Genomic DNA, 12,745 nt, shown 5'->3' with positions numbered 1-12,745 from the left:
TCTAATTTTTCTTTCAAGCATTAATTGGCATGTGTATCCTTAAATTCACATGTGATTTCTAACTATAAGAAAAGAAAAAGATTAAGATGAGTGATGTCGTAAAACCACTACAAAAACCATCTGACTTCCTAATAAAACTTAGAATTTCTTTGTTTCTAATTGCTATTGATAATGATTAAGAACACATTCTATTTGACCTCTCTCCATAGACTTCTCTCAGCCTAATTATAAGTGATGTATTATTAGTGGGTAGATGGAGAGTGAAAAATAACGTGTAAAGAGATACAGTTTGTGACTTACCTTTTATTAAAATATTGGTCATTCGGTTGACTAATATCCTGCCTTTAGATTTTAAAAATACATATGCCATGTGGCAACTTAAAATTATCATAGAAATTAGTAGTAGAAAAGAGCTATTAGGTCCCATCTGGTCCCTCCCCTGGGGCCAGGCTGCATTATTCCCTCCAGCACACTCTCCCTCTTTGTCCAGGCTGGTGGGGAGTGTTTGGAGGTAGCACTCACTGCAGAGACTTCCAGAACACCCCAGACATAATCTATAGCTGCTGCCACTTTCTCTTCCAGCATGGAGTTTTTATTTCACACAAACTGCAGCTTATAGGAACTTCTTGACAAAAATGAAAAAGACCTATCCAACAACTGATCTGTCAGTTGACATATGAGCTGGGATGAGCTAGACACCTGTCTGTAAAGGATGCTGGACCAAGGCAACAAGAGTCCTTTGAAAACAAGAGCATCCTATTTTGTAGAAGTCCACTGTGCTTTGTTTTGTTTTTAATCCTGCCACCCTCTCCACTTATCAAGCACATCACAACATCAATGCTTTGCCATTTTGCTGAATGGTGACTAGGTACCTTTGGAGCAGTCAGATTTAGGGAAAACAGTATTTTTAAAAGTTGGAAAGATAATGATCAGTATCTCCTTAAAAACCTCAAGGAAATCATATCATGACTGTGGGTGCCGGTACCCAAAAATAGCTCACAAAAAAATGATTTGACATCCTAGAGGACAACTTAATATTAAAAGGAAGGAAAAAATAATAGCAAGACCTATTATATTGATCATTATAAAGTTTGAAATACTTTTCTATATATTCTTTAATTAATTTGTTATTAATCTAAAACAGTAAATCAGATGATATAAACAAATTTTTATCCAGATGTAGTCATGTGAGAAAAAATTTGTGATCATACAGTGACTGTTTCTGTCTGCAAAACTGTTAATACTCTGGTCAGAAATAAGGAATATAATCAAAATGGGAGGGATAAAAGAGAGGTTCTTGTACTTTAAAGTCCTCACTAAGTTTTACAACTATATCCAGATGCCTGTGTCAGCTGCTCCAGTAATGTTCACTAGAACATTGAAGTCCTCAGAGTGCTCTGGGGAACATCTGGACTACTTCAGTGTCATAGCTGATACTGGAATTCACTGCTTCATATATTCATATAGTTGAATTCTGAAAAACACTGAATATTCTAACCAGTCCTAATTCTGAGTGCTAATTGCATTTCTTCATTTACCAAACAAACAGTTCCTGAACTGTCTGCCAACTCCATGCTAGAAGCTAGGGCTACCGCAGCACAGCAAGGATCCAGGAGCCAAGTCCTTGTGCACACATTTTAGAAATGAAACCTAAGGAGTGCTCAAGCTGACTGGTTCCCCTCTCTTCTGAGAACAAGTGAAACTGAGAGTTGGGGTGAACAAGAATCAGGATAAGGGGGCCCTCTCTAAAGCAGAGATTGGAGAATGAGAAGGAAACTGTCGTCAAAAGCATAGGTGACATTCTGGGCAAAGGACCCAAGATTCAGTGCTCTAGGGTGTGGGGGGTGGGGGACGGTACATATTATTGCATGAATCCTGTACATCTTCAGATCTAACAGGTTGCCTGTGATGGACCAAAAAGTCAGCCATGGTAGGAATAGCATTCTAGGTGACCCCCAAATAAGCTTCTCAGACTTCCAGTTTGCATGCACCTCAGAATTCTCATCTTAGCACAGCATGCTAGAGGGTCCAGCCAGGGCTGCCCAGTAGACAGTGGGTAGGCAAGGGGTGTAGGTGCCACCCCACCCTACAAGCCTGTGCAGACCCCTTGGATGTATGTTGATTAGTGCCAGTGGCTTAACCTGACCAATGAGGACCGAGTATGTGATGCTCCTCTTTAAAGAGAGGAGAAAGCGCCTTGAAAGGTCCTGAAGTATAAAGCACTATCCGTTTTTCTGCTGCCTTCCAGTGATTTCTATTTATCATCACTCAAAGTAAAGGAGTGTTAAATTTTAAATTTTTGGCATTGATTTTTTTATCATTCTAAATTATATAATACTAACTTGATAGCAAATCTATAAGCTCTCAACTCATCATCTAGAATCAATGGAATTTTGCAATTCATATGCCATAGCTCATGTGTGCATATGTTTTGTTCTTAGTAAAAACACTGCACAAAACAATTTTACCTGTACGTGGTGTGTTCTTCTTGTATGTGTATTCTAGCAGCCCTCTCCACTGTTAGTTTGCTGCTGAGCAAGGAAGCACTGATAGGCAGAGAAATCTGGGTCACTCTGTAATCCCTTTCCATCTGGGGTAGTTTGCAGAGTTTGATAGGGTTCTTTGGTTGCTCATGGCTCTGTGGTCACTCACTGCTGCTTTCTTTCTACATTCAAAGCAAGTTCTGCTTTGGAAGAAGAATGTAACCTCTCAGCTTTTATGACATCTTAGTCATTGAGGAAACAGGTTCTCATGCCCAGCTGCCCAAGCCATGTGGCCCTGAAGCCCTGCCTGAAATCCCCAGTACATATTGAGGAACTCTGGCTCCAAATATCTGGTATTGGTAGGTGTGTGTGTGTGTGTGTGTGTGTGTGTGTGTGTGTGTGTGTGTGTGTGTGTGTGTGTGTGTGTGTGTTGTTATTGTTTTTCCCCTAAAGTCAGGCAATATATCCCTTAGCACAGCTGTATTGGTGTGAACTCAGACTCATTAAGGAAGGAAGCAGCTTGTGTCTGCTGCCCTAGAAGAAAACTTCACTTAAAGACCAAATATCAGAGAAAGAATTACTGATACCTGTTCCCTTGAGATGCAAGGCACAGAGTTGAGCAATAAGAATTTCCTTGTCACCCAGGCTTTTTTAAATATCCACCCTGTGTCCTTGTTTTGTGTCTAATATGTAGATTATAGTTGTGAAATCAAACATTGACAAGCTGCTCGTTTCATCTCAATGTCACTCACTTTCTAGGTGTCCAAATGGCCATTTTGTGAACAAAGGCTGTGTGGTTTATCCAGACCTTTGTAAACCCTTAGGTGGGAGCACTTGCCTTCTTGTGTAGTGACTGTACACTGACCCACGCTGAGCCTGATGATAGCCGAAGCAGAGAGCCCGTGAAATCACTTAGTTATTTCTACCACCCCGTCCTCTCCCCAGTCGATTGATACTTAACTTCCTTAGAATAAACTTGATTGGGATCCATTTTCATGTACATTTTAACTAATAGCAGAAATGTGGACAGTTAAGTGTCAATTTGACTCTATAATGTTACAAAAAAAAATGCACTTCTAATTAATTGGGAATTGGAAGCACTGCCCGAACAAATTTGTCTTTTGGGCTTTTTTTGTTTTGTTTTTTAGCAGTAAATCTAGCTTAGGGTCAATATCAAAGGAGTTGCTGTGTGAGGTTCTCTTGGCTAATTGATCAAACAGTTAGAACTGTGTGGGAGAGTCACATAGAGGACTGAAAAAATATCATTGTCTCCAGTTAAAAAAAATGTGAACACAGTAGGGCTGTGTGTAGAAAGCACCCCCTAATGGTGCTCAGCCTTTTGTGTCTTGTAGGCTTTCCTGTAACCTCCTCAGTGGGCTGAATCAAGTCTGCCAAGCATGCCTTCATCCTGTGGCCACTGTACCACTGAGTAGTGAGAGCCAGCTCACCTACCATCTGCCTCTTCTATTGCTCACAGGCAAGCAGGGCCTGTTCCTGTGCCTAGAGCACAGTAAGCGGGAAGCTTGCCACATGTTATGTTTACAGTTCCCAAGCCAACTAAAAATTCCAAAATGAAACTGTGGTCTGCTTATAGAAGTTTCTACAACCATTTGAGCCAAGGGCTTTCATTCTGGTCAGATAACTTGTTTCAGGGAAAAGGTTCCTTCACCATATGCAATATGCCCATTAGGAGGAGTTCACCCCAATCAAGCAGATGGTGGCTTTCCAGAATAAATGTCCACTTCCATAGAACAATAGTCTCAGTGGCGTTTGCTATCTCTACTCTCTGGAAGTATCAGTATTTGATGGAGAGAACTGGTGTTGCTTATGATAATGTTCGTATGCCTCCTTCTGTCACGAGTGAGATTTGCTTTCATTTTCAGCTAACAGGTACATAAACATTTGGTAACACTAAAGCTTCTCTCTTAGACATGTGACTTTAATATCATCACTAGATTCTGCTCCCAGTTTACACAGCTTCAAAAATGACCTCCTCTCTAAAGCTCTGACAATCCAGGTTCTTTCTTCTCTGGTGGGATCCTGAGCTCTCCTTCCAGGACAGACCTTTGATTTCTTCTGCCCATCTCCCCCACACTGCAGAAAGGAAACCAAGCCATACCATGTGTTGTATTGCCATGCACAACCAATTATGCGTTCGTCAACATTCGCAGCCTTCCTGTCATATGCCAGGCCCCATGCTAGCCACTTGGAATATAAATGTGACTAAGATGTTCCAAGGGAGAGGACACTGTGTTTGCTCATGGACCAGGCTATGAAAGTCCATTACATATGAGAATGACAGATGCTTCTGTATGGCAGAGTGTAGGGTATGCACGTGCAGGTACAGGCACACAGAGAAGTCAGGCAGTGAGAGCATGCACAGAGCTGTGGAAGCAGTTCTGAGAGAGAATGGATCCTGGTCTGTTGCAGAGGCAAGGGGATAGATTAGAATCTATGCAGGGGTGGACTGATTCAGTGTATAACCATAGATAGCCTTCTGTGGAGCAATTATAGAGTAGACTTTGAAGGAACAGGTAGGTATAGAGACATAGGAAAGGGGAGCAAAGAGGAGCGAGAGGAAGCTTTGCTTTCAGCAAACTGGCCAAGCAAGACATAGCCTAGTAGTTGGCTTCATCCATCATTGGAGCCAATAGTCTCAGGTCTTTACATGGAAAATTGTGTGTAAGAAGACTGATAACTGAGTTACTCCAAGGGAGGAGTCAAGACATACCAGATAATTATAGCACCAGAAAGAAGGAAAACACTTTAGGGTGGCACTGAGCACTATGGAGGGGAACTAATGTAAGGGGGACTGAATTTAAGTCGACTGAATGGCAGCAAGTTGCAGATGGAAGGGATGGGTGATGCTTTAAGAATTGGGACCTCTATGCTGAGCAGTGGTGGTGCACACCTTTAATGTCATGGTCTACAGGACAGCCAAAGCTGCACAGAGAAATCCTGTCTTAAAAACAAAAACAAAAACAAAAAAAAGAAAAAGAAAAAACAGAATTGTTACTTCTACACAGACCTACAAGAAAAAGAGTTGTAATGGGTATTTCTACTACTTGGTATTGATTCTAAAGCACGTTCTACTATAGGGGCAAACATTTGGGAGATAGTCTCACCTTTCAGAAAACCAAAGTGAACCCCAAAAATGTACCACTTAGGATTCATGCCTTAACAGTTGGAAAGCATGTTGTGACTTTGAGTGTTGCAGAAAGTGGTGGCTTTGTACTCGAGTTTGTATATGAATGGGAGAAAAGTGGAAGTAGACTGTACTCTAGACACTTGGGGAGCACAGTGCAGACACTAAAGTTGAGAAGGGGAAAAGGAGGACAGAAACAAAAGAAAAGAAAGAAGGAAGGAATGGAGATTCCTAACAATGAGATTTTTAAGTTTCAGTTACACAGGGTATGGTAGCTCACACCTGTAGTCAGCACTCCAGAGGTGGAGGCAGAGTGTCAGGAGTGCAAGGTTACCTTCAGCTTCATAGCAAATCCAAGGCTAGCCTAGGACACTTGAGACCTGCCTGAAAACCAACAAATAAGTAAATAAAATCAAAATGATTTCCCTGAGAAAGAAGAAGGAGAAGCATGAAAGAGCCACCAAAGTAGTTGCTCAGGAAGTTGGTTTCTGGTAAATTCGAGTTGAAAATCTGTACATTAAGATTAAAGGAGCCCCAAGTGCTTAGAGAATCAACACTCATAATAATGTCCCCAGAGTTCCCATCTTCTGGAGCTGTCATGGCATAGAGAATACACCAAAAAGAAAGGAGATTGGCTCCTACGAGTAAAGTCCTTGTTCAGACCACCCATATCCACCATTACAGAGAGCACATATGTAGCAGAGCTCAGAGCCATAGAGATGTGTGTGCGCGCACGCGCGCATGCACACACACACACACACACACACACACACACACACACACACACAAATCATGCTAATAAAAGATGCACTGAAAACAGGAAAATATTCCTCTCCTTTCTGAATAAGGTTAAAGTCTGAATTTTGAAGCATTGCTTGGATCCCTTGTAAATATGTAAGACTAAAATCGTTAAACAGCTCCTGAAACTTCAGAAAAGAATGTGTTCTCAAAGAGTAGGGTGTCAAAAACACATTACTTTTTTTTTCAGAGCTTAGAAGCTTACAAATACAAATGTTAACTTTGACAAAGTATCATGATCACCTGGCAGACATGAATGAGAACTATGGGACGCTGAGAGATGGGTGACTTCACTGTGGCCAGAATTGCAGTACCTTAATTCTGGAACTACACTGGGCTGCTTTCTGTACATTAGCCTACCTATCTTCCTATTCAACAGTTTTATTAATGACTTAGCGAAGTTCTAGAACTATCATTTAAAAAAAAAAGGTGGGGGGAATGAGTGGGTTAACTAACCCAAGGCCATGTCAGAAATTAGGGTTGTCTCAGCAGATGATAACTTTGACCCAAATAAGAGAACTGGAAAGCATGAAAGAAATGCCATATGCTTGGGCTGGGTAGCCAGCTGTGTAAGAGCAGGAATGGGCTGACATGGCTTGACAGGAGCCATCCTGAACAACAGTGGAAATTTGGAATGACCACATATTTCATGGGAGAGATGGAAGGGTGACCTGTGTAGCAGTTCTCTATGTTCTCTATGACCTGGTGCAAAAAAGCTCAAGAGCCACTCCTAGGAGTTAGGATACTGCCTCTGCTCCTACCGCCTCAAGCATCATCATCTAAAAGGTAGTGTGCTACTCTGGGTGCCACATTGGAAGAAGGGCCTCACAACCCAGAGCCAGTCTAGAGAAAGTCTGGCCATTATGCAGTCTTAGGCATCTGGAAGCTATTAAAACCAAGAAGGCATCATCTCTAGTACCCAAGAGGTTGTAAATGAACCTACCTGCAGAACTGAGACCAGTGGGCAGAGCCAGCCAGAGAGCAGCTTTAGCTCAATGTCATGCAAACAACCAGAGCCTAGAACCAGCAGACCAGCTGCCTGCAGGCTGAATCCAGCCCACAGATGGGCTTTGTTTGAACTGCACTTAGCCTCCTTGAGTTACCAAAACACAAAACTGAAGATTGTCAGCCACAGTGAAAAATGGGGAGACTTTGCATTTTTAAAAATTGTAGATTTTTTTAAATGAGTATTTTATGTATGAGTGTTTTGCCTGTATGTGTACCACATTCATGCCAGGACCCTGCAGAGGCCAAAAGAAGGCATGGGGTTGCAGACCGTGGTGAGTCCTCATCAGTACTAGGAACCTATCCCAGGCCCTCTGCAAGAGCAGTATGGACTTTTAACCATTGAGCCATCTTTCTAGCCCCTAAAAAAAATGTAGATTTTTTAAAATGATTAATTTATTTATGTGTGTATGCATGTGTATATGCACATGTGTATACAGGTATGAGCAACTCTGCACTCTTGGAACCTAAAAGAGGGCATTGGATCCCTCAGAGCTGGAGTTATAGCCATTTGTGGGCTGCCTGGCTTGTGTTGAGTGCTAAGATCTGAACTCTGCTTCTCATGATTGTTCAGCAAGCACACTTAACTGCTGAGCCATCTCCTCATTCCCCCAAAATATAGGTTTTGTTTTGGGGGGTTTTTTTGTTTGTTTGTTTTGTTTTTTGTTTGCCTGTTTGTTTTTGGTTGTACACCTAGCCTTTAACAGCTGAGCCATCTCTCCAGCCCACAAAATGTAGGTTTTTGTTTGTTTGTTTGTTTGTTTTTAATTTCTCCTAAAGACTTAAAATATCTGAGTTTGCCAGTGGTGGTGACACACCCCTTTAATCCCAGCACTCAGAGGCAGAGACAGGCAGATCTCTGAGTCTGAGGCCAGCCTGGTTTACAGAGTGAGTTCCATGACAGCCAAGGCTACACAAAGAAACCCTGTTTTGAAAAACCAAAACATAAAATAATAATAAAAAATAATATCTGAGCCTACTGGATCGCCGTCCCGTTCTGCTGGTAGCACCCAGCCTCTTTACTGGACACCTGTCCTTCTAGCCACTATAGCCCACACCTCGTGAGACCCAGCACCAGCACCACCATCATGGCTATCAGGTCCCAACAGTAAGGCAGCATCCAGTTCTGCCTGGAAGTCTAGTAAGTGCTGCCTTTAGGCGTTTTCATTGTGGTGCCAGCCTGGTTCCCATAAATAATGGGTTCCAAGCCTTGGTTGTGAAAACTAGAAGATCCCTGCTGGGAGTTGCATGGCTGGAATGTTTACTTTTTACCCAGTAAGTATTAAAATAAAGGGTAGGAGATGTCTCCTTCAATGGCTTGTAGAGAATACCCTGCCCTATGATAAAGGTCTGCTTTTTGGGGTCAAAGCTGCCCAGGACATGAAGCCTATAGGAAGCACCTGATTGCAGGGGAAGCTTTCATGAAAAGAAAGGAACTATTTCGTCACTTTTTGGTATGCAGTGACACTTAAAAAGACCTCATCTCAAGAAAACTAACCCTTCTAACAGTCTGTAAGAAACCAGGCTGATGCTGTGCCTGGGAAGATGTCCAAAGGAGCCTGGGCTTTTCCTCTCTTGGCCACTGTCTCAACTGGGTCGCTCCCCTCTCCCTGCTAGGCTGTCATGGGCAGAGATGCTGCTTCCCACTCTGCTGACCTGAGGGTCACTTTGCTGCACCCCACCCCACTTGCTACTCGTGGGTCTCTCCTGTGACATGGATTCCCATCCTCCCACACCATGTCACCTACACGGTCTTTGTTCCCTTGAAGTCTGCGCCAAGATCCACTCACCTCTGCATTGACTATTCAGCTCCCAACCATACTGTGGGGTTCCCAGTATGCCTTGTTTTCTTTCTCTTACTGTCACTCCCCCTTTACCTCCTGGTACATTATGCATATCTGTGTACAGCTGGGAGATGAAGGGGGGCCGTGCAGGCAGTGAAGGAAAGAAAACATTCATTTGGTAAACCCATTTTGGAAAACAGTATCAAAAGATAAAACCAAATACTTTATAACATTGCATTTTTGTTGTTGTTGTTTTCAAGACAGTGTTTCTTTGTGTAGCTTTACGCCTTTCCTGGGACTCACTCTGTAGCCCAGGCTGGCCTCGAACTCACAAAGATCCACCTGCCTCTGCCTCCCGAGTGCTGGGATTAAAGGCATGTGCCACCACTGCCCGGCTGCATTTTTTTCAGAGTTGGAGCCTTCATTGTCTTGGGTGAAAAGTGGGTCTCCACACAGCCTGTGCATGCATCTGTGTACATCTGTACCTTGTGGGCCCTGCTTTTCCGTTTGAAAGGTGTCTTTCCAGCACTGTCCTGAACACTCAGGGTACCTGCTGTGTCTGCTGCCTGGTGGGGAACACATGCACATTGGAAAAAACAGCTTAAAGGGGTTTTTAGAAGAATTCTTGAAAAGTAGGTACTACATGAAATAGTATTTTATTGGATGATAATGTTATATATGTTTCCTTTTATTGTGTTCAAAATAATTTTGTAGGTGGGAATTTAGCTCAGTGGTTGAGCACTTTCCTGACATGTACAAGGTCCTACGCTCAGTCCTTACACATTGATTGAGTGATTGATTGATTGATTGATTGATTGATTGATTTCACTGATACCCCCTAAAATTTATTGAAGGACTTTTCATTTTGAAATTAATGGACTGTTGAACAATGTGAAAGGAACATGAAAGCTATTTGGTAAACAGTTTTCCTTGAGCCATTAGTATTTAGTAGATTTGGGGGAGAAAAATTGAACTCAAAGATGGTTAAAGTCAGAAAACTTACAAGGAGAGACTTACTGTGGCCACCAAAGCCCAGACCTTCAGGAAGGAGTGACAGCCCCAGTCCAGGCTCAGAGGGAAATGGCCAGAAAGCCCTGCTTCTTTGGTGTTCCATATCCTAGGGCCCTACTAGTCCATTACTGGGATGGGGGGGAGGGTGGGCAGCTTTTTTTTTTTAACTATTAATGTGTGTAAATTTTACGCACATAAATAAAAAACGCCTGTGATGCCCAAAGGAAGTTGTGAGACCAGCAGGCAGTGGGCTGGTCTAGGCCAAGCATGCAAATACTGACAGCTGAAGTCACTTGTTGGAAAGTCTGCAAACTCTGGGTACAGCTGCATTCGTCAGTTGCTTTAAGGGAAGTGTAATCAGCCAGAGAGATGCATTTGCATCTCAATTAGAAAGGAGTTGGGAGGAAGCACTAGGGTCTGTTGCAGGAAGGTTGTGGAAGAAATCTCAGAGCACAAAAGCCTCCGGCCTTATCCTCCAGCTGAGTGGAGGACAATGTCTGAGGTTTCGTTTCCATAGGGACCAGAAACCTGCTGGGCCCCCGAAGAATCTCGGGTTTGCACCGTAATCCTTTGGTCATGATGACACAAATTCCACTGTTGTTCCTAAATACAGTTTGCTATTAGAAAGCTGTTAGAAAAGTGGAAATGGTTGTCATGTCAAAAGCATGTGAGAGTGTTTGCTGACCCTGCTTACCTTTGTCATAGTGCTGTGAGCATTTCTAGGCATTTGGCATTTATTGGTGTCTGAATATTCAAAGAGCAAAAGGTCATTCCTTAAATGATAGTGTCTTAGCATTTACAGATACCTGGGAATGACATAGATTCATTCTGATTTCTGACCCTTCCACACTCTTCAGCAGAGGGAAACAGCATGAATCTTAACACAGAGTACAAGAACCTGGTCACTGATCCTGAAAACGTCTGGTCATTATCTGGCTCTAGATAACTTCAGCAAATCTACAAGAGGTAGCCCTCACCTCGACATTTGTAAGCACAAAGTACTATAAATTAAAATTTTCTTTGGGATATTATCAAAGCAGTTACTTTCAAAGACTGAAATCTATGCCAGACCAGACGGACCCTTTGTTTCCAGAGAAGTTCTTCACTTTCCCAAAAGCCTGTGCTGGAGCCTACTGAGAGTAGAGGCTATTAAAACCTCTGTCTATGCCAAGTTACCCATCATAATAACCAGGAAGGACTCACCCTGAGCAATTCTGAGGAAAACTTGTATTTTTGTTTTATTTTGCTGTCTTAGTTAATTCATTGGCTCCAACTTCAGAGTAACAAAGAAAATTTCTAAAAGTGGGTAGAAAAAGAAAAATTCAGTCTGATTTGTACAGACTGAATTCTCTTTATTTAAAAGACAAGGTTTGAAGTTCATCTTCCCATTCTGGAAAGTAGGGGAAACAAGTTTCCTAAAGACAGTCTCTTCCAGTGACCACAGACTGAAATGTGTTAACATTGCAGGGAAACATCAGAACCTCTTAATCCACCATTAATCAAATTTCAGTTTACTAATTATCCGTCCCATTTTGAAAGGACCGGCATCAACAGAAAACATCGTAGACTCTGGGATTATAAGCAGTATTTTGAAAGTGAGACTTTCTGTTATTCAAATCTCTAAAAAGGATAATACATGCCTTATTATAATAAGAGATTGTGAAGAGGCGGAGGAGGACAAAGCAGCAGGTCCCACTGGTGAGCCCTTCTGTGCGGCTGCAGTAGGCTCCCCGCAGGTCCCCTGCCGCAGCCATTTGCAACATGCTCAAGGAAAATTTTTAATCAAAGCCGAATACTTTTTTGGTAATCCGAGCAAGTACAATCTAAATGCCATCATGTGAGCCTGAAGGGGCCTCTTTTCCAGTTTTCTGTAATACTGAGAAACTCCAAACTCCAAAGCAGATAGATCTTGTTTTTCAGGTGTCATCTGTGGCCCTATACATTGAGAGCTTTTGCTGGAGAAGGCTGGTCACTAGGAGGATCAGTGCTGACCCTGGTCTCCCTGCATCCAGTGAGCCCACATGCACTTCCATCTGTATATTGTGTTTGCACATGCCTTAAGCACAGCCGGCTTAAGGAATGGGCAGCTGCTTTAGTTTTGAGCAGAGTAGCATGTTCCCTAAATGCCCCAATATTTTAGCATGGACCGTTCTGTAGGTATGCCTTGTAATTTCTGACAAGCCCACATCTGACAGTCTGTCTGTCCAGACAGTCTTTTTATTTTTGTTTCAACCGAGTCACAGAAACAAATGGCACCACGTTCAGTGGCTTATAGTTTTTATCTTCAGCTTATTTCCTCAATGTTTCATGTCAGGCTCCTATCTCTTGTTTGGTCCAAGGATATAAAAGAGTACAGAACGGGCATCCCTCTGCCATGCTCACGCCTTTAAACCTCCAGTACAAAGCTTTGGTCTTTCATCCACCCATGATCAATGAAGGGGCTGCCTCCTAAAAAACTCAGTCTGCTTGTCAGGGAACAAGCCAGCCCTTAAGATGCCAAGTCCCTGCGGTTCCCTTCA

The 12,745-nt window shown here is 42.6% G+C and overlaps 1 protein-coding gene across 1 annotated transcript in view; it reads left to right on the top strand.

The window, feature by feature from the left end:
- Window positions 1-12,745, top strand: part of Ralgapa2 (Ral GTPase activating protein catalytic subunit alpha 2) — a 290,311-nt gene that overhangs the window by 211,740 nt on the left and 65,826 nt on the right.

Source organism: Peromyscus californicus, unplaced genomic scaffold (genome assembly GCF_007827085.1).
Source record: "Peromyscus californicus insignis strain IS unplaced genomic scaffold, ASM782708v3 Scaffold_7__1_contigs__length_154581171, whole genome shotgun sequence".
In the NCBI taxonomy this organism is placed as follows: Eukaryota; Metazoa; Chordata; class Mammalia; order Rodentia; family Cricetidae; genus Peromyscus; species Peromyscus californicus.
Note: the sequence above shows the minus strand (reverse complement) of the source record. Positions and strands in the feature narration are given on the sequence as shown.